At 41.1% G+C, this 22858-nt stretch overlaps 1 protein-coding gene across 1 annotated transcript in view; it reads right to left on the bottom strand.

Annotated features, from left to right (window-relative positions):
* The window catches only part of LOC126237094 (short transient receptor potential channel 4-like), a 318000-nt gene that overhangs the window by 138769 nt on the left and 156373 nt on the right, over nucleotides 1-22858 (bottom strand). The window lies entirely within an intron of this gene.

Raw genomic sequence — 22858 nt, forward strand, 5'->3', positions numbered from 1 at the left:
AGTAAGGGGGTGTACTTATACTCCAGAGGAACTACATGAGAAATATCTGCTGCACTAGACGAGAGAGAGAGAGAGAGAGAGAGAGAGAGAGAGAGAGAGAGACTGTCACCGTGCTGGATGGAATAGTTCGGCGTGTAACGTGGCTTGGATATCGTAGGGCCTTTGTTGGCCTTGGGTGTGACTGGTGCGCCACACCGTCCATCGCAAAATTTCCGAGCCTGATTTGATATTAGCACGCTTGATTACGGGCAGGTCATGACAGCCTAACACATTCCTTTCGTGTAAGCGACGTCAACGTTGTAACTGCGGTGGTAGCTTGAACTAACAGTTGTAAACAACGTACGTGCTTCCACTAGTCAGCTCTCAGCAGGCAGTGTTAAGCAGTGATAGTGTGGTCATAGTTTGTCAATGTTGTTGTTTCATAAATCGCAATGGAGCAACATCTTTGAATCAATGTTCAGGACATTCTCCAGGATACTTTGAAGGAGAGAGAAGTATGTGCAAAGTTTGTCCCATACACTGACTCCTGAACAAAAATAACGACGCGGAACGCCAGTTGCGACTTGATAGAAAAGCAAAACGTACGCAATACTTTACTGAAAAAAAATGGATGACGAGCGTTGGTCTTATCAATAAAAGCCTACCACAGAAAGATTAACTGCAGAAATTCACATGAAGAGTCAAAGCTTTGATGACATAACCGACATTCCAGCCAGTGTGACTCGTGAGATGAACAATATTAGGACTTTTTTGACAGTTTCATATGGTAGTACCAACGTTTGTGCATTGTTATCAAGTGGAGGGAGACTACTTAGAACACTTGAAGCAATAAAATCACCTTCTCAACTTTTCTCCATTAATCCAGTCTCGAAACTTTATGGACTGAGTGGTTGATGTATGATATTAGCACGCTTGATTTCGGGCAGGTAATGACAGCCAAACACATTGGACACTCCACCTTCGATATGGCACAGGCACTGGGCTTTTCACATATCGCAGCATCAGTGATGTACTGTAGGTACCTAGATTCAAGGAAAATCACCTCTGACAGTCAACTATGAGAGTCACAGTCAACTATCAAGGAGTGTAACAGTGGATAGCCAGGTCATAGTGCAGCAAATGACTCGTTATTCTTGCTGGCGGTGGTTAGTCATGCCATTCAGAACCCTACTGTTATTATGGGTCCCATAAGTCATGGCCTCACCCATGTGCCACTGTTCGCCAAACTGTGCCGTGGTCAAAGATCAACATGGACGCAGGAACACGTTCGTTGGAAGAACAAAGAATGATTATGGTCGACCTGGTAGTACGTTACCAGTGTGTCGAAAACTGCATGAGTATGGCATCACACTTGCAAAGAGTCCGTTGTTCAAATTGGTGGTGGTGGTATTCTCGTCTGGGGGAAATGCACACTGAATGAAGTGGGATCTCTACTATTGTCCAGCCATGTCTATCGGACTGATCACTTACAGCGTAACGCAAAAAATGCACTGCCCCTTAGCTCCCGATTTGTGCCAGCGTAGTTTGAGGAACACCCAGCCTCAGTCTTACCGAGCACCATCTGGGAAGTAATACATGGTCCCTGAACCCATCTCCTGCCAGTCTGAGTGAATTATGAGTGGCAGTTGAGAAGTCGTTGATCAGGATGACATCCCAACGCTTAAGCCTTTCTCTCAAGGGACGTGGAAATGTACATGGACGAGGAGCTAGTGACGTCACAGCGTGTAATTCTACATTCGGCTAGACTGTGAAATGAAAAATCTGGCAAACCAGATTTTTGACTCGTGGTGAGGAACGTGGCCAATGAGATGCAATGTCGTTTTTATATCACAAGCAGAACTTAGGAACCGCCATATTGTATAAACTCCGTGTTTGGAGTATTTTTTTTAATTACAGAGTACGTGGTTTACATATACGAGTAAGCTGTTTCAAAGCATCAATACACTGAGGATCTCTCGAAAATGCATCGTTTTAGGTACGTTTTGTTATAATAAAATGACAAGATAGTACATATCACTAGTTAAAGACTTTCAGTATTTGATGCTTTTAGTGTTATAACTTTTGTGCTATGAAAGTATACCGTTTCAATGCTATGGCACTAGCTCTGTCGAAAGCGCGTCGTTTTGGTACGGTTTGTTGTAGTTAAATATCAAATGCTGACATTTGGAGATATAGCCTTGACACAGTGTATATCACATACGGAGGAAACGTGCCAAGTCGGAGCTGTAGTGTAGTTCGTGGTGTTACGAGCTTTGAAGTAAACGGTAGCAGACTCGCTTCTAGTTACTTCTAAATTTTTTCTTAGCTGCTGTTTTCTAAAAGATTCTGCGTCTTTCCTATCAATTTAATAAAAGTATTAACTGAAGTGGTGGATGTTATTTGTCATAAATAACGCATTTGCTGCAATTCTTGACGCATAGGTCAACTTTGTGTAAAATACATGTACCTATCTCGCGATTTTATGGACTGCCTCATGTTTGTTTCTTGCCAGTAAATATGTTTTTCAGTATGGTGTGCAGCTCCGAAAAAATCTCCTTTTCCATTCAAGCCGGCCGGAGTGACCGCGCGGTTAAAGGCGCTTCAGTCTGGAACCGCGCGACCGCTACGGTCGCAGGTTCGAACCCTGCCTCGGGCATGGCTGTGTGTGATGTCCTTAGGTTAGTTAGGTTTAAGTAGTTCTAAGTTCTAGGGGACTTATGACCACAGCAGTTGAGTCCCATAGTGCTCAGAGCCATTTTTTTTCCATTCAAATGAAATTACGAAACAAATTCAAATTTTGAAATCTATGACATGAAATGCGTTACTTCAGTGTGATGATAGTCAATAAAATATCGAGAATATGGATAGTATACTTGTGCAAACTGACATTAAACAATATGCTTTAACTACGATGGTTGCCAACAATTCTTTATTGAACGTAATGAGAATTACACACACGTAAGAATGGTGTTTCATCTATACATCCTATTTTTCCACGTAATCCCCATCCTGTTAATGGCCTTCCTCCAGCGCGAAACAAGGGTGTGTATGCCCTGTCGTTACCAAACCTTGCCCTGGAGGCGAAGCGAGTGCTTCACTGTGCGAATCACCTCATCGTCCTCAAAATGTCTACCACGAATGGCACCCTTTAATGGCCCAAACAAGCGGAAGTCCGAGGGGCTAGGTCAGGGCTGTAGGGTGGAGGGGGTAACACTGTCCAATCCTGTTTTGCGAGGCGTTCACAAGTCTTTAGACTGTGTGGGGCCGAGCGTTATCGTGTTGCAGCAAAACATCTCTTGGGTTTCTGTGGCGCCGAAGTCGCTGGAAGCGCGTCATCAGTTTTGTTAACGTGTTGACATGTGCGTGTTGACATGCCTCTTGGCATCACATCAGTGAGAATCACACCTTCAAAGTCCCAGAACACGGTGATCATGACCTTACCGGCGGAATCAGTTGCTTTGAATTTTTTCTTCTGTGGGGAGTGGGAATGGTGCCATTCCGTCGACTGTCGTTTTGTTTCGGGCTCAAAATGGTGTACCCAGGTTTCATCACCTGTCACAATCCGGGACAAGAAGGCCTCCACCTCAGCTTCAAAACATTGCAACAAATCAAGACAAATGTTTTTTTTTTGTGCGATTTGTGATACAGCGTTAGATACCAAGGGACTCATCTTGCACACACTTTTGAACATACAAGGGTGCGGATAATGGCATCCACACTTCCTTTGCTGATTGATAGATGCAGCGCCAACTGCCAAGTCGTAATGCGTCTGTCCTCGCGAGTGACATCAGCTCGCTGCAGCAGGTCAGGTGTGACAGCCGTGGATGGTCTCCCCGACCGCTGCAAATCGTGGAGCTCCGCCGAACCGCCTTCTGATGACCTCACTCTCCGTAACCGGCGACTAACTGTACTTCTGTCGCCAGCAGATGCTCCATAGGCTTTGCACAAGCATTTGTGAATATTCCCCACAGTTTCTTTCTCTGCAGTGAGAAATTCGCCCGCATCTCGTGGTCGTGCGGTAGCGTTCTCACTTCCCACGCCCGGGTTCCCGGGTTCGATTCCCGGCGGGGTCAGGGATTTTCTCTGCCTCGTGATGGCTGGGTGTTGTGTGCTGTCCTTAGGTTAGTTAGGTTTAAGTGGTTCTAAGTTCTAGGGGACTTATGACCACAGCAGTTGAGTCCCATAGTGCTCAGAGCCATTTGAACCATTTTGAGAAATTAAATGATAGCACATTGCTTGTAAGGTACAACTTTGACAAAACACAGTATATACAGTTCCACACAGTAAATGGAATGACACCATTAATAAATACAGACTTCGATCAGAAATCGGTAGCTAAGGTACAGTATTCAAAATTTCTAGGTGTATGCATTGATGAGAGGTTGAACTGGAAAAAACACACTGAGGATCTGCTGAAACGTTTGAGTTCAGCTACTTATGCTATTAGGGTCATTGCCAATTTTGGCGATATAAAGCTCAGTAAATTAGCTTACCACGCCTATTTTCATTCTCTGCTTTCGTATTGCGTCATATTCTGGGGTAACTCATCATTGAGTAAAAGAGTGTTCATTGCACAAAAGCGTGTAATCAGAATAATTGCTGGAGCTCATCCAAGATCATCCTGCAGACACTTATTTAAAGAGCTAGAGCTCTTCACTGTAGCCTCACAATATATATATTCACTTATGAAATTTGTTATTAACAATACGAACGAATTCAAAAGTAATAGCAGTGTACATGGCTACAACACTAGGAGAAAGGATGATCTTCACTACTCAAGGTTAAATCTAACTTTGGCTCAGAAGGGGGTAAATTATGCTGCCACAAAAGTCTTTGGTCGCTTACCTAATAGCATCAAAAATCTGACAGCCATATAGCATTTAAAAGGAAATAAAGAGAATTTCTTAATGGCAACTCCTTCTACTCATTAGATGAATTTTTGGATGTAGTAAGTGGGTAATTTCCTCAACCCCCCCCCAAAAAAAATTAAAAATATTAAGTGTCATGTAATATTTTGTGTAGACACCTTTTATTAACTTGACACGTTCCACATCATTACGAAGTGTCGTATTCATGATCTGTGGAACAAGTACTGTAACGTTGTTACTTTAATTTGCTATGAAAGCGGTACTGATAGACAATAAAAGCAGGTTAAAGCTGTGAGCTGTCTGGGGAAGTTAACCTTGCATTACTGAGCAACTGTTTCACCAGGTATCCAGTCTAGCTTACCAAATTCCCAACCAGACTTACATTAATTATAATCTTTTAATAGTCATACGACAACCGATGATATGTATATAAAAAAGAGAATTTAAATAAAAAGAAATAAATCAGTTTATATTTGGAAATTTATTTTAACATTGATCATTGAAATTTCAGCATATTAAACTCGATTCATAACTAAGCTGGTGCCGTATTTAGGATTGTGAAAATGTGAGATTGTAATCTTACGGAACACATCAAATATGGAGCCAAGATTGGGAGACTGCATACAACACTGCATTCATAAAATAACACACGAAGAACGTTGAAACATATGCAAGAGCAAATTAACCACAACCAACCCACTCAATTTTCACCCAAAGAAGTTACGTTCGTAGCACAATCCTGTCCGTCATGTAATTACCACACACTGGTATACTAAATTCATACTAACTCTCTGTGAAATCTTCCCGAAAAGAATAGCTGAGGGCTACTTTGATGATTACACCACATGCTTCACGTGGTCAACTTGGTTTACACAAAGAGTGTAACTCCACAATAATTTTGATATTTTTTTTTTTTTTTTTTTTAACTCCGTCTACAGGCCGCAAGCGACCCATCGGGACCATCCGACCGCCGTATCATCCTCAGGTGAGGATGCGGATAGGAGGGGCATGGGGTCAGCACACCGCTCTCCCGGTCGTTATGACGGTTTTCTTTGACCGGAGCCGCTACTATTCGGTCGAGTAGCTCCTCAATTGGCATCACGAGGCTGAGTGCACCCCGAAAAATGGCAACAGCACGTGGCGGCGGGATGGTGACCCATCCAAGCGCCGGCCACGCCCGACAGCGCTTAACTTCGGTGATCTCACGGGAACCGGTGTATCCACTGTGGCAAGGCCGTTGCACAATAATTTTGATAATTAAAATAAATTAGATCGAAAAGCAGTTTACAAAAGAAAAACCTCGAACTGGTTACTATCGTCTTACTATTAACCTGATGGGTCAAACAGTTATATAAGCACGTGGTACTGGTCTCGCAAAGTACACCCCACGTGCGTTGAACATAAAGAAAAGTTGCTATATTGAAAAATATTGTCAAGACGGGACGTTATAATCACACAAGCATTCGCATTTAAGATTGATGATCTTAGTTAGAGTTACTGATCAACACGTGGTTCCACTTTACTCACAAAGTAGTGACAAAGCAACTACCGGAAGATATTCTGAACTTCACACGCGAATTACACTGCGTTGCAATTTACGATAACATTAGATATTTTAGAGATAAACCTGAAATAAAGGTGGTTAAATTTTCAGTTAGGCTGAACTTAAGAAATCCATTGTCCTGCGGACTTTGCAGACACGCGCTTAGCCGGAGATCTTACCACTTCAGACGCTCGCCCCGGACAGACTGACCTGCGCTCCTACCGAGCGTGCTTCCTGAGGGTGGCTCTCAAATACAAACGGAAGTGGCCAGAGGGGCAGCTTCCTATACCAACATGACAACGGACGGACAGGACCATACTAAGCATAGAAACCTCTCTGCTTTTAGAAAGCGTAGCTACCTGTTCCGACGCTGGTCCTACTGTTCTCTAGCAGACAGGCTTGTCTGCTACCATCCAGCATGCAACTAGAAATACATTTGCTCATTCATTCTTTCACACAGAAGGGAAGGGGGTTGACAGTATCTTATCATATACAGTATATAAAAGAAAGCGGATGTAAGTTCCGTATGATACTGTGTGACATGAATTACATATAAACTGTGTTTTAAAGTGTAGTACTGTGACAGATCGTTCTTGTTTATGTGTAAAAGTAACTCGTTTCACTGCTCAGTCTCCTCCCAGATAGTCAGAAACACCACAGTAAAATTTAGAAGAGGAATTTATGCCGAAAATGACAACATATTTAAGAAATTAACATGAAATGAATCCAACAGAGACCTTTCAGTACTAATCTAATCTCTAATCTAAACATAAGCTTCAGACACATTTTGAAATTGTCCTGCAGCTACGCTATCTGTCGAAAGTGATAGAAATTTGGTGCGCTCACTCAGGAGACTTCAAATAATACATACGTAACGTTTCGCATTCGTAGCATTGTGTTCAGCCAAGAAAAAAAAGCGGTGCATTACTTTCTGGGTGACCCTCGTACATTCAGCATAATACCGAAAATGATATGGAGATTCGACTGAGTTAAGGAATAACTTCGACCAGTATTCCTTTACCAGGAATTCGCTCTGAGAGCCATCGATAAATTCAGAATTTTCTTCACGGTTTTCTCCGCTCTTCTTAGACAATTGGTAACGATTTTAATGCAACTACTTTCCGTGCGTCCATGACCGTGAGAAACCGTGTGATTTACTCGCCTGGAGAGCGCTACAGTCGCAAATCGTGATGAGGAGCACATTCCGTGAGATGTGGCAGGTCGTTTCAGAGCGTGAAGCAGGCACGTCGTACACCATCTCTGGCGTACTTCGTGATGAGAAAAACATCCCTTCTGAGGGTGGCTTCACAGTGCTGCATGTTGCAGCGAACTGATGTTGTCATTCGCGTGGACAGACGCATTACGACTCGGCAGTTGGCGCTGCATCACTGCTGTCATGAGGAGGTACGAGAATAAAACTAGTTATATGTCTCTGCACGTGACTGTAATATTGAGAAGGCAGTCGGCTGGACAAAAAAAGTTAATAAGTGTTTTTCGTGCTGTTTAAGAAATTTTGGACGAATAAATGTTGCTAACGCAGACCTACTCTTATAGGTCTACATGAAGTGTGCTTGCTGGCGAGACTGGGAGGTGAGCGAGACCCAAGTCGAATCCTCATGGTGGATTAGCGACCACAGGCTGCTACATCGCCCAGCATGAGTGCGGTTTTTAGGTTGTTTTCCACCCTCACTTAGGCAATCTCCACCTCAGCATTAGTCAGTTTTGCGTTCCATAGATCATTTTGTATGATAGACCATAATGATGTGGAACCACTCACTTTAGATTCACATCGCAAATTAATTTGTACATATGGTTGTATTCTGACATATCTATTTTTTTTTAGAAAGAAACGAAGATATATGGATGTGAGTTAGTAATTCCTACCCACCATCTTTTACACGTTACAGTAATGGAAATTTTTCTACAGAATAAAAGGAGTTGTCAAGGACACACTTTTTTAGTTTGTTTTCAAATTTTATTTTGCTGTCTGTGAGACATTTTATGTCACTGGTTAAGTGGTCAAACATTTTTGTTGCAGCACTGGCACCCCTTTTCTGCTAAAGATCACATTAATCTGGAGTAATGAAGGTCATTTTTCCTTCTGGTATTGTAATTATGTACATCATTGTTCCTTTTGAACTGTAGTGGATTATTTACAGCAAATTTTATGAGGGAATAAGTAGACTATGAAGTAGTAGTCAGAATACCCTACTCCTTAAACAGATGCCTACAAGTGATTGTGGGTGAGCACTACATATTATTCTTGCAGCACGTTTTTGTGCAATGAAGACTTTCTTTCTTAAAGATGGGTTACCCCAAAACATTATTCCATATGACCTTATTGAATAAAAACATGCAAAATATGTCAACTTACTGATTTGTCTCTCCCGAAGATCTGTAATGATTCTAAGCGCAAATGTGGCTGAACTAAGTTGTTTTAGGAGTTCCAGAATATGCCTTTTCCAGTTTAAATTCTCATAAATATCGACACCTAAGAATTTTAAGGTTCCCGCACCAATTTTTATTTCTTCAAGATTTGTCATACTTATCATTGGCGTTGTAATTACCTCTAGATGCGTAGAACTGTGCACTTTGTGCCTTTCTAAAATTGAGGGAAGAACATTCGCAAAAAATTTAATCATATGATCCTTTTAAGAACATTGTTTACCAATTTTCTGTTGCTTTATGTATGCTTGGACTGATTGAAATACTAGTATCATGCGCAAAAAGAACTAATTCTGCTATTAGACGGAAGATCATTGACATATACACTGATCAATCAGAAAATTATGACCACCGACCTACTATCGATATAAACCAGTCCAGGCGATGGCAGTTTCACTTGGCGAGGAATGACTGCTAGTCAGACACATGCACGATGCATGCAGCATCGCCACAAGAGGGCGCCACAAGCATTCTGGAAACTGCACAACTTATCGGGTGTTCGAGGAGTGCTGTGGTGAATCTCTTCAACCCGCTGCGAAACCAAAGTCAAACCACGTCCAGATGTCGTGGGGTTGGGCGGCCACCCCTCATTATAGACGTCGGACGTGAAAGGCTGGGCAGACGGGTACAACAGGACAGGCAACTAACTGTGGTGGAACTACATTACTGGCCACTAAAATTGCTACACCAAGAAGAAATGCAGATGTTAAACAGGTATTCATTGGACAAATATATTATACTAGAACTGACATGTGATTACATTTTCACGCAGTTTGGGTGCATAGATCCTGAGAAATCAGTACCCAGAACAACCACCACTGGCCGTAATAACGGCCTTGATACGCCTGGGCATTGAGTCAAACAGAGCTTGGATGGCGTGTACAGGTACAGCTGCCCATGCAGCTTCAACACGATACCACAGTTCATCAAGAGTAGTGACTGGCGTATTGTGACGAGTCAGTTGCTCGGCCACCATTGACCAGATGTTTTCAGTTGGTGAGAGATCTGGAGAATGTGCTGGCCAGGGCAGCAGTCGAACATTTTCTGTATCCAGAAAGGCCCGTACAGGACCTGCAAAATACGGTCGTGCATTATCCAGCTGAAATGTAGGGTTTCGCAGGGATCGAATGAAGGGTAGAGCCATGGGTCGTAACACATCTGAAATGTAACGTCCACTGTTCAAAGTGCCGTCAACGCGAACAAGAGGTGACCGAGACGTGTAACCAATGGCACCCCATACCATCACGCCGGGTGATACGCCAGTATGGCGATGACGAATACACGCTTCCAATGTGCGTTCACCGCGATGTCGCCAAACACGGATGCGACCATCATGATGCTGTAAACAGGACCTGGATTCATCTGAAAAAATGACGTTTTGCCATTCGTGCACCCAGGTTCGTCGTTGAGTACACCATCGCAGGCGCTCCTGTCTGTGATGCAGCGTCAAGGGTAATCGCAGCCATGGTCTCCGAGCTGATAGTCCATGCAGCTGCAAACGTCGTCGAACTGTTCGTGCAGATGGTTGTTGTCTTGCAATCGTCTCCATCTGTTGACTCAGGGATCGAGACGTGGCTGCACGATCCGTTACAGCCATGTGGATAAGATGCCTGTCATCTCGCCTGCTAGTGATACGAGGCCGCTGGGATCCAGTACGGCGTTCCGTATTACCCTCCTTAACCCACCAATTCCATATTCTGCTAACAGTCATTGGATCTCGACCAACGCGAGCAGCAATGTCGCGATACGATAAACCGCAATCGCGATAGGCTAGAATCCGACCTTTATCAAAGTCGGAAACGTGATGGTAAGCATTTCTCCTCCTTACACGAGGCATCACAACAACGTTTCACCAGGCAACGCCGGTCAACTGCTGTTTGTGTATGAGAACTCGGTTGGAAACTTTCCTCATGTCAGCACGTTGTAGGTGTCACCACCGGCACCAACCTTGTGTGAATGCTCTGAAAAGCTAACCATTTGCATGTCACAGCATCTTCTTCCTGTCGGTTAAATTTCACGTCTGTAGGACGTCATCTTCGTGGTGTAGGAATTTTAATGGCCAGTAGTGTAACATCAGACTTTAATGCTGGGCAGCGTACAAGTGTGTCTAAACACACAGTGCACCGAGCGCTCCTTACGAGAGGTGTACGCAGCCGACGATCCATGCGTGTGCAATGTTAACACCACGACATTGGCAACTACGACTGAAATGGGCACACGACCATCGGCACTGGACGTTGGAGCAGTGGCAGAGCTCTGCATGGTCTGAGGAATCCCGACACCTTCTTCATCAAGCCGGCGGGAGGGCGCGAATCCGTCTTCTCCCAGGGGAACAGCTCCTTGACGCCTGTATTGCGGGACGGAGACAAGCTGGCAGCGGCTACACTATGCATTATGTTCTGGGGAACTTTCAAGTGGGCATCCACGGGTTCAGTGGAGCTCGTGCAAGGCACCATGACGGCCAAGAAGTATTGTGCACTGATTGCAGATCACGTACTCCCTCCCTTTCATGACAATCACGTTCCCCGATGGCAGCGACATTTTTCACCAAGACAATGCGCCACGTTACAAGGTCAGGAGTGTGATGGAGTGGTTCGAGGAACATAATAGCGAGTTCCAATTGCCGTGCGGGTCCCCCAATTCGCCAGATCTTAACGCGATCATACACATCTGGGATTTAACTGAAAGTGACGGCAGAGTTCATCGCCCCCTCCCCGGAATTTACGGGAATTGGGTGACTTGTGTGTGCAGTTGTGGTGCCAACTCCCTCCAGTGACCTAGCAAGGCCTCATTGCGTCCATGCTACGACGTGTCGCCGTTGTTGTCAAAGGTGGACATACCGGCCTTAGGTAGGGGTCATATCGTTCTGGCTGATCAGTGTATGAGGAGCAATAGCGGACCTAAGATTGAGAAAATACAATACACAAACAGTTAAAATACGAGGGCATACAGAGCAAAGAAGTTCACACGTTTCATAGAAATGTGGCTCATATGACATCACTTTATTGGTGAGCGGCTGACTTTAGGCTGGACATCCTACTGTCTATGTGGAAAGAAACGGGAAACTACCACATTACATTCCCAAGCAGTACATGGTATGCCTCTCCATGTGAAAGATTACGGAAATAAAATTTCCCCTCATTTGGATCTCCGGGAGGGGAACACATTGAGAGTAGACATATTTGAAAGGAAGAAAGGGACAGTGAAGGAGGAAAGATAAGGATTGGAACAAGGAATGTGAGGACACTACTGCAAGCAGGAAAGCTAGATAATACAAAACAGGAGATGAAAAGGAACAGATTAGATGCCCTCGGTTTGTGTGAAATGAGATGGTGAGGGAATGGGGCGATAGAAAGTGGAGATTATAAGCTCTTTTACTCAGGGGAAACCAAGAGTGGTGAAAACGGAGTAGGAATATTGATAGGGCAAAAGTTGAAAAATAAAAAAAATGGTTCAAATGGCTCTGAGCACTATGGGACTCAACTGCTGTGGTTATCAGTCCCCTAGAACTTAGAACTACTTAAACCTAACTAACCTAAGGACATCACACACATCCATGCCCGAGGCAGGATTCGAACCTGCGACCGTAGCAGTCGCACGGTTCCGGACTGCGCGCCTAGAACCGCGAGACCACCGCGGCCGGCAGTTGAAAAATAAGGTAATGCATGTACAATATATTGATGGAAGACTGATGACGATACGACTGAAGGGTAGTTCAAAAGATTTGGTGTTAATACAGGTATATATGCCAACCAGCCAGCATAGAGATGAGGAAGTGGAAGGATATTATGAGAAAATACAAGAACTCATCGAGAAAGTGTAAGTAGGCTGTTTAGGTTTTTTTATTGATAACGCCACCTCAGTATGAAAATCACCGGCTGTGCCGTGTGCAGTCTATGGCTGCTTTGCATTGTTGTAATACTCAACCATTGTAGTGTTAGGCAGCTGGCTGTGAACAGCGCGTAGCGCTGGGCAGTTGGAGGTGAGCCGCCAGCAGTGGTGGATGTGGGGAGAGAGATGGCGGAGTTTTGTAATTTGTCATGATATCAAGGTAAATACATTGTTTGTTCTCTATTAATATCTTTCATTTGCTAACTATCCCTATCAGTAGTTAGTGCCTTCCATAGTTTGAATCTTTTATTTAGCTGGCAGTAGTGGCGCTTGCTGTATTGCAGTAGTGGGAGTAACCAAGATTTTTGTGAGGTAAGTGATTTCTGAAAAGTACAGGTTAATGTTAGTCAGGGCCATTCTCTTGTAGAGAATTTTGAAAGTCAGATTGCGTTGCGTTAACAAAATATTGTGTGTGGAAAGTCAGATTGCGTTGCGCTATAAATATTGTGTGTCAGGTTAAGGACAGTCGTGTATATTGTTCAAAAGGGGACGTTTCATATGGCGACCCTGCCAGGATACCTCACTGGAATCTTCTGATTTTTTCCTTGTAGTTTGTGTAATTAGTGTAGATTTTGTTTATTGCTAGCGCGTAATTATAGAGAGAATTTCCTTTGTAGTTGTAGTTTTTCATTGTTGTACAGTAAAACAGTTGTGGCATGCATGTAGATTTGCAGCAAGTATTTCGCAGCTGCGCTTGCAATTAACTAGATATTATTTTCAGTGCTATGTTAATGTGTTTTCTTATTTTTGCTCTTCAAATTGTGTTTTTCTGTGTTGTCGTGTGAAATACTGTGACAATAATGGCGTGTGAAAAACGTAACACTAGGCTCCAAAGCAAACTGAGAAATAATAGTGACGACGAGCGTAGCTTGCCAGCACCACTGTGTAATGAATTAACAGATGTTCAAAGTAATAATTTGGTAGCTGTGCATAGGGAAATGGAGCGGGCTGCAAACAATGGTGTAGACAGCGAAACAATTAGAGAACAGGGAAGCATTATCGATCGATCGGTCGGCGACAGCTCGCCTCAGGAATCCGAAACGACAGGAAACAATCTCGCAAATGCTGTGAATTCAGGATTTGGGTCCTCACCGTTTTCTCAAATGAGTCAAGACACATTTTCTGCTTGTCAAAATGTGAATGTTTCCGGTGCAAATTCACTGCCGAAAAGCACTGAGGAACATGTTCCAGACACCAGTGCATTGTTATTACAATTAATACAACAAATGGGACAAACACAACAAAAGCTTCAAAAGTTAGACGCAACGCTCGAACAAAATCAGAAACAAATGGGACAAAATCTTCAAAAATTAGACACAATCGAACAAAATCAGAAACAAATGGAACAAAATCAGAGTCAAACACAGCAACAGCTTCAAAAGTTAGACTCATTGGAGCAAACTCTTGAACAAACACGTGAGGATTTAACTAATGAGTTACATCACATTGAATCGAAATGTCAAAAAGTCTGTAACGACGTAAAAACACAAATTTGTGAGCATTTCCAACCTATTTTTTCGCGGCATGAAAATGCACTACAGAATCACGAAGTAGCCATAAAAGAACTGCAAACTACTGTTCATGAAAATCATGAGACCTTGCAAGCTAAATTTGACTCAGTTGCATCTACCGATTCGGTTACGCAACTTGCAAAAACCCAGGAAAACTTAAAAGACACAGTAGAAAGACACATGGAGGAAATTAGTACATTATCAGAGAAAGTAGTTGAACTTTCGGATCAGCTAAATAATTTATCTACGAAGGTAGATGATAATCTGAATGACACAAAACCGGTAGTCTTTAATGACACAGAAGAGTGCGAACAAATTAGGAAATTCAAACAAAATCAGAATCAAATTAATACGCAACACCAAAGAGAAATCCGCGAAGTACAAGATCAGCTGACACAGGTAGTACAAGAATTACATATTTCGGAGGACACTCGCGCCCCAATACGGGAAGAGGGACTTAGCAATATGGAACAGCCACAAAATAATAACACAGGACACTTCGGAAATTATGACAGAAATTGGCAAGGCACACCGAATTTTGAGATGGAACCGCCGAAACGACGTAATAATGACCGATATGCGACTCGCCGACATGATGACTTTGACTATAAGCTGTTCATTACTACACGTAAATTCAAAACGTTTAAAAATTCTGCCAACGACATTCATCCACAAGCGTGGCTCCATCAATTCTCTCATTGTTTTCCCCCTAACTGGTCGTTAGAACACAGATTAGAATTTATGTGTGGCTATTTAGAGAATGAACCAGCTGTAAGAATGCGTTTGGTCATTCACGATTGTCATAGTGAAGGAGAATTTTACCATGCCTTCCTCTCAGTATATTGGTCTCAAGCCACACAAGACCGAGTAAAACATGGCATCATAATGATGAAACATTTCAAACAATCTGAATTCTCCAGTCTTGTGAAATATTTTGAAGACATGTTGCACAAGAATCAGTACCTGTCAAACCCATACAGCCCCTCAGAACTCATCCGCATTTGCTTAATCAAACTGCCTGAACATTTGCGACATATTATTTTGGCAGGACGTTGCAAAGACGACATTGAAGCAATTCAAGGACTCTTACAAGAACTAGAAATTGACACTGACAATCGCGGAACGCACGAGCACAACAATTACAGATCACATCCGTCGCAATTCCGCGATGAAAGAAATAATAACTGGACGCGACAAGGCTATTCTCACAACACAAATCGTGACCGAAACAGACACCACCCGTATAACAACCGTTGGCAGAGTAGTAATAATTACAGGGAAAGATCACCTCTCCGCGGTAATGACTATCACAGAGACAATCAGAGAAACAGACAATTTGGGAACCAAAATAATTATTATCAAGGGAGACAGAATAACTTTAGACGCAACGGTCCAGCGCGCAGTTACGATTCAGGGAGAAATTCTCCACCACGTGACGGACAAGGAAGAAACTACGGAATCTACCGACATGACGACAGACGATATATTCGTAACGACAGACCTGAATTGCATCAGAACTGGCGGGATTCAAACAGGGCAGGGCCTTCTCGTCAGAGTGAATTTGTAGAAGTTAGGTCTCCTAATCCCAATAACGGCGCGCGCCAAAAAAGAGACAGACAATGACTCGCACACCAGGCAGCCGCGTGCGCCCGCTGGCTCCGAGAAAAATAACATAAGACGCTAGCCTTGAGAAAAATTTTAGCATTCTTTACCGACGTATACTGCATAATAATTACGTTCAAGTTGAAACTCTGAGTACTGTGAAGAGCAAAGGTTTACACCACATTTCACATGTAATACCGTTTATTGAAAGATAATCTGCTTTATAACTTAGTCTTTGCCATAAAATTTTTCACTTCACGTTACTAGTATGCTTTGTCAGACTTAGAATCTGTTAATATGCAACAATGTTTGAAGTTAAATATCCAGTCAAGAACCAAGTGAACTTATTTAAACAGAAATTATGAATGCATTGTTATTGTGAACAGACGACACAGTGTTATTGTGTGTGTACATTCTTGCCTGTTAGTTGCACGATTACGTACCGACTATAAGGCTCACATTCTTAGAACATTTACCAGTACTGCTAATGAAATTTTAATGCAACATTTTGGTTTACTTGAAAATACATTCTGGATTTAAAGTACTTTCTGTGAGATACCAGACGACACAGTGGTTAGTTTATGTGACAGCTACACGATTTTTATCACGACACTACTAATGAGTGACAGTTTACAATGTTGCTGTTGCAGTGTTTCTGTTTTATATCTGCACAGTTTTTCTGTATTGTTCTGGAAAGTAAAACATGTTTTAGTAGTAACTTTTGTGGTATAGCAACAATGAGACAGCCTTTTTCGTGGCACAACAATACGTTACTGTACAGTACTTTCTTCATCACGCCAATAAGCGTAATAACTACGATATCTATACACAAAGCATTTCACTTTTGTTTATCATGAGGTAAGTACATTGACTTCTGCAGAACTTAGCTTTCGGAGGACGATAACTACGACACTTCCACAGAGATTATCTTACAACATGACGCACAGGTTAGCGCTACAGGACACGTATTTGAGTGATTAATTTTGTACTTCAAACATTTATTTTTTAAGATTTTTAAATTGCAAAGAAAGTTTTCCGTCATACATTTCATTCCATTGCTGTAATTTGTAACACCTGAGGGTATAATTACATTTATCCTCAGGGGGGTACACGCTTACTTTGTGTATCATGTGTTTAGCACGCACAAGGAGCCCTAGCTAATATGGTATTTGCTTATACAACTTTACACATCGGTACCATATTTCTCTAACACAGAATTACACAGCTATCTGATTATTTACCTGAGAGAGACAAACATTTATTTTACAACATTAGTGACAGATGTTTACGTAATTACACCGTTGGATAACTTCACACTTACGAAATTGTATTTTGTCTGTACTTTGTCAACTGTTCATACTTTTTCAGAACCATTGTGATACTATGAGAGCGTTGAATGATGTATTTGGTATGAGATCATGATTTTTAAGGTACGTTTGAGGTAGATGACACTTTTGACATGAGCAGAGAATTTTTTTAGGTTTTGAAACTGTTGGAGGAAGCTACGACGATTTTGAGAGTTGACTGAGGTATTATGATGTTATTTTTACGACGACGATGTGTATTATGCTGTTGAGGTATGTTTATGATTAATAAGCTAATGTTATATGAAGAATTTGATTATGCTATGTATCTAATGATGAAGTATTGAAGAAGCGTCGACGAATTTATATATGTGTAATAAGGTAAGGAATAATGAATAGTGATTAGGGCACTCTGATTTGTGGAAAAGGTTGTTGGAAACCAAGATCGTACTTTAAGAGTTATGAAATGTGTGTAAATGCGTGAATGTATCACAATGCCGACGAAAATTTTTTTGGACACTGCTATATCAATAAGATTTTGTTTCTACAGATTGGTAACGCAAATTCTCACCCTGTGAATTTTTGTAATATAAGACTGCCATTGTAGTGAAAACTGCTGTCGTAAATATTTCCGTACGAAAATTAAGTGACCACCTGCACGTAATGCGTCGCGGGCACACAGCTGTGTCAGACGCCTGGAAAGAAATAAAAAAAAAAAAAAAAAAAAGCCATTATTAGGAGCGACCCCTTTTTCAGCGGCACAGGTAAAAAAAAAAAAAGGGAGGCCATTACCCTTCCTTTGTAGAGAGCATCGCAAAAACGACAGGGTCGAACTTGAAAACGATGAGAAACATTTCACGGCTATTGTCGTGCTAATTGAGAGAAATGCCATATGGCTAGTGAATGACGTTTCACGCCTTGCTTTGCCCATTTTGTTTAATATCTAGTTTCTAGCTGCACTGCAGCATTGGTAAAAATAAAATTTTATAGATGTATTAATGTAAATATTTTCTGTCTACAGATCGAATAAATAAAAAAAAAACGAAGGAGCATAAAAAACAATATTTCACTTCACAGGAATTGCATACGGAATTTTCTTTTCAACTACTGGGTAATTTTTTTTGGTAGAATAACTTTTTGTGGTGCACCACTTTAATTACATAGACATTAAGATGTGATTATACATTTCCCTTATCTGCATTGTTGTCTTTACTGTAATATTTTTCTGCTTGAGCGTTGTCATGTTTAGATATAATTTATTGCTTTTGCTTCTGCTGTTTGCCAGGCATAATGTTACTGAATTTGACTTTGTATTACGCTGTTAAGCCAGTTTTACTAATGATTATTTTATTGTTTGCTGCGCATTGCCTCATATTAGTTGTAATGTTGAATTGCTTGGTAATCGAGCTACAGTAATGTAGCTTGCTTTGCCAGTTTGAAATTTTTGTCATTGATGTTGATTGTTTTATGTGATGCTGCATTGCCTCGTCCCTTGGTATATATATCTGAGCTCAGTAGATTTAAGTTAGCTTAAGAGGGGGTAGACTATATAAGAAACTAACTATGATGAATTGGAAGCAATGCATTGACAAGGTATATAAAAAAAAGATTTGGGCCTAAATGAGTATTGTACAATGAGCCATATTTATTTTGAAAGACTTATGGTTGGAATACAGAAAAGAGGTACAGATAGGACTTTTTGGGAATAATGATGAACACAGGGAGATCTCCAAGAACAAAAAAGGTTTTGTTCGCACAATACTGCAGTACCAAAAGTTACACTGAAAACGAACCCTATCCATTCCTTTTGTGTCAGCCCTCTATGTGTTTGTGTACCCTTGTGTATTTGTGTTTTTCCTGTCTTTATGTGTTTAGCTGATTAGAGCTATGTTGTAGAATTTTTCTAATACTATGTTATTTACTTGGTAAATTCTGTTTTGTTGCTCATATGTGGAGGTGATGTTTCAAAAGTTATTCTGATCTTTATGTAAGTACTTATGTCATTATTTTTGTAACACTGATGTATATGTTTATTTCTATTCTTTTGTAAAGCCCCTATTACTACGAATGTTATCTCTACTATTATGTTTTTAATGATGTTTTCTGTACCCTTGTAATTGTATTCTTATGTTATAAAATTGTAATTGACACCAGGTCATCAAATTAAGTAACTTGTAAGTTACATTTCACTGCACACGTTTCTGTTGGTCATAGTATATGGACAATATGTGAGAAGTAGGGAGTGATAGTGTTTGCATGTGATTTAATGATTCAGCAAGGGACTGGATAACAGCATTGCTGGTTCTGAGGACAATTCCAAAAACTTTGTGAGTGCACAAGTGGTGGTTATGGACTTGCTACATTATCCGCAAGACTCTTCGATGGTGATTGTGCACCTGCACAGTCACAACAGATGGTTGCTGGCCATCTCTACAAGGACTACAGTGGGTCTGCACCTCTGGTGGCCCACCAGTACCGTCATTTCTACAAGGACTACAGTGGGTCTGCACCTCTGGTGGCCCACCAATACCATTATTTCTACAAGGACTACAGTGGGTCTACATCTTTGATGTTGTTTGCTGCTCATTGCCTTATATTAGTTGTAATTTATGCTGCTTGCTTCGCCATTTGTATTTTTGATCATTGCTGTTTGTGTTAATTGTTTTGTGCTGCTGCATTGCCTCGTTCCTTAGTTTAGCATCTGAGCTCAGTAGATTTAAGTTAGCTTAAGAAGGGGTAGACTATATAAGAGACTGCGTTGCGATGAATTGGAAGAAATGCATTGAGAAGTTATACAAAAAAAGTACAGAAAGCAGGTATAGATAGGACTTTTTGGAAATAATGAAGAATGAAGGGAGATCTCCAAGAAGTAAAGAAAGTTTTGTTTGCAAAATACTGCAGTAAAACAAACCCTGTCCTTTCCTTGTGTTATCCCACTATGTTTCTGAGTACCCTTGGGTATTTATGTTTTTCCTGTATTTATATGTTTATCTGATAAGACTCATGTTGTAGAATTTTTCTAATACTAAGCTACATTCACTATGATGAGGAATACTGTTATCATCAAATATAATTTGCATTAATAATAAGTTATTTACTTTGTAAAGATGTTTAAACATTATTTGTTCTGTTTTGTTTTAATGCTCATGTGTGAAGTTGATATTCCAAAAGTTATTCTGATCTTTCATGTATGTACTTATGTCATAATTCCTGTGACACTGATGTATATGTTATTTCTATTCTTTTGTAAAGCCCATATTACTACAAATGTTATCTGTATTATTATGTTTTTAATGATGTATTTTGTACCTTTGTAATTGTATTCTCATGTTATAAAATTGTAATTGACACCAGTTTATCAAACTAAGTAACTTGTAAGCATTCATTTCACTACACACATTTCTGTTGGTCATAGTATATGGACAATATGTGAGAAGTAGGGACTGTTAGTGTTTGCAAGTGTGTTAATAATTCAGCAAGGGACTGGATAACAGCATTGCTGGTTCTAAGGACAATTCCAAAAACTTTGTGAGTGCACAAGTTGTGGTTATGGACTTGCTATATTAGCCGCAAGACTCTTCAATGGTGATTGTGCACCTGCACAGTCACAACAGATGGCTGCTGGCCATCTCTACTAGGACTACAGTGGGTCTACATCTTTGATGATCCATCAATACCATTATTTCTACAAGGACTGCAGTGGGTCTGCGCCTCTGGTGGCCCACCAATACCATAATCTCTACCAGGACTACAGTGGGTCTGCTCTGTGATGACCTACCAAACGATATTCTTCAAAACTTCGATAGACTACGCTGTGGGTTTGCTCTGTTGTGGCCCATTACGTGTCAGCATGTCAAGAGTCAGCACTGTCTTTCCGTTGGAAGGACAACGATACTTCTTCAAGACTGCATGGAAATCCACTACGTCTATGTGCATTTTCTTTTACTGCTCAGACTTTGAGAAAAACACTGCAATGTGATGAATGATCAGGACTGTCTTTATGGACTGTGAGAAAATTTTAGCTTTTGACCAACATTGTATCAATAAGTGTGTGCATTTGATTTCTTAGTTATTGTAATTATGAAAAATTTTTTTCAAATCTGTATTGGGCACTGCCCAACCCAATTTGTAAAATTTTTTGTGGGGAGCATGGGGGCTATGTAAGTAGGCTGTTTAGGTTTTTTTATTGATAACGCCACCTCAGTATGAAAATCACCGGCTGTGCCGTGTGCAGTCTATGGCTGCTTTGCATTGTTGTAATACTCAACCATTGTAGTGTTAGGCAGCTGGCTGTGAACAGCGCGTAGCGCTGGGCAGTTGGAGGTGAGCCGCCAGCAGTGGTGGATGTGGGGAGAGAGATGGCGGAGTTTTGTAATTTGTCATGATATCAAGGTAAATACATTGTTTGTTCTCTATTAATATCTTTCATTTGCTAACTATCCCTATCAGTAGTTAGTGCCTTCCATAGTTTGAATCTTTTATTTAGCTGGCAGTAGTGGCGCTTGCTGTATTGCAGTAGTGGGAGTAACCAAGATTTTTGTGAGGTAAGTGATTTCTGAAAAGTACAGGTTAATGTTAGTCAGGGCCATTCTCTTGTAGAGAATTTTGAAAGTCAGATTGCGTTGCGTTAACAAAATATTGTGTGTGGAAAGTCAGATTGCGTTGCGCTATAAATATTGTGTGTCAGGTTAAGGACAGTCGTGTATATTGTTCAAAAGGGGACGTTTCAAAAGGAAATAGAAATACCTGCGTTATCGTCATGGGGGACTGGAATGCAGTGGTGGGTGAAGGAAGAGCTGAAGATGCAGTAGGAAAATTTGGATTAGGTATAAAAAATGAGAGAGGTGAGCGACTAATTAGTTTCTGTAAAGAAAATTCATTAGCAGTGGGTAACACATTATTTGAACACCACAAAAGGAGACTTTACACATGGATATCAAATTTGAATAGGGAAAGGTATCAGTTGGACTACATCCTGATACAAAAAAGGTTTAGGAACTGTTTGAAGCATGCTAAAGCTTATCCAGGAGCGAATATAAATTCAGACCACAACCTAGTAATGGGAGAAATACAAGTGAAGTTGAAAAAAGTCTGGAGAGGTAAACCAAAGGAAAGACTAAACATAGAAAGACTGAAAGAGGCAGGAAAGGCATCAGATTTGGAGAACAGATTTATGGAAAAATGGCAAAGAGTTAATTTTGATGAAGGTGTTAATGACAAATGGATAAAAATGAGGGAACGACTCATGGACTCTGCCAAAGAAGTACTAGGAATTAGGGTATCCCAAAGCACCAGGAAAGAATGGATAACAGAAAACATGTTGAAAAAGATGGAAGAGCGGAGAAAGTGGAAAAGTGTAGAAACTGAAAAATGCAAAAAGAGGTACAGGAAACTGAATAATGAATTAAGAAGAGAAACTGAAGAAGCAATGGGAAAATGGATGAAACAGAAATGCGACGAAATAGAGAAAATGGAGAAACAGGGAAAGTATGAAATGATGTATAGACTGGCTAGTGAGATAGTTTTTGAACGTAAAAGAAAGAGGAATAACATGGAAATAGAAAGAGCGGATGGTATTCTAGCAGAAGAACCACAGGAAGTTTTGAACAGATGGCAAGAATGTATTGAATGTCTCTATAAGGGGGATGAAATGCAAAGCGAAATTAAGGTTGAAGAGAAGCAATATGTGCCGGAAGATGGAAAGGGATTCACCAT

The sequence above is a fragment of the Schistocerca nitens genome, chromosome 1 (assembly GCF_023898315.1).
Source record: "Schistocerca nitens isolate TAMUIC-IGC-003100 chromosome 1, iqSchNite1.1, whole genome shotgun sequence".
Lineage (NCBI taxonomy): Eukaryota > Metazoa > Arthropoda > Insecta > Orthoptera > Acrididae > Schistocerca > Schistocerca nitens.